The sequence below is a fragment of the Lycium ferocissimum genome, chromosome 11, assembly GCF_029784015.1.
Source record: "Lycium ferocissimum isolate CSIRO_LF1 chromosome 11, AGI_CSIRO_Lferr_CH_V1, whole genome shotgun sequence".
In the NCBI taxonomy this organism is placed as follows: Eukaryota; Viridiplantae; Streptophyta; class Magnoliopsida; order Solanales; family Solanaceae; genus Lycium; species Lycium ferocissimum.
In genome coordinates, this window is record NC_081352.1 from 25123958 (window position 1) to 25124625 (window position 668).

The window sequence follows — 668 nt, forward strand, 5'->3', positions numbered from 1 at the left end:
AAATGTGGGCTGAATTGAATTATCTGCTAAACTAAATAACTACTGAACTGGCTGACTACTAAACTGGCTAAATACTCGGAACAGGAAAACCATGAAAGGAAATCTAGATGAGAAGATAAATTACCTTCAACACTTTCTGCTGGCTCTTCAAAGAGATGGGGATATCTGGACTTCATGTCCTCTTCTGCTTCCCACGTAGCTTGATTAACTTTCTGACTCGTCTAAAGGACTTTCACTGAAGCATCTTCTTTTGTTCTCAACTTACGAGCCTGACGATCAAGGATTTTCGCTGGGACTTTTTCATAAGTCAAACTATCATTGACTGTTATGCTATCAGTCGGGACAACCAACGAGGGGTCTCCTATACACTTTCTCAGCATGGACATATGGAATACTGGGTGCACAATAACGAAGTTTTGCGGCAACTCAAGCTCATAAGCCACTTGGCCAACCTTTCGCAGAATTCTGTAGGGTCCAATATAGTGGGTACTAAGCTTCCCCTTCCTACCAAATCCATGACATCATTCATAAGCGAAACTTTAAGAAATACCCCATCATTAACTTAAAACTCTAAATCCCTTTATCTTACATCTGTGTAAGACTTCTGGAGACTCTGATTTTCAAACTGCTCCTAAATTAACTTGACTTTCTCCATAGCATAATAGACC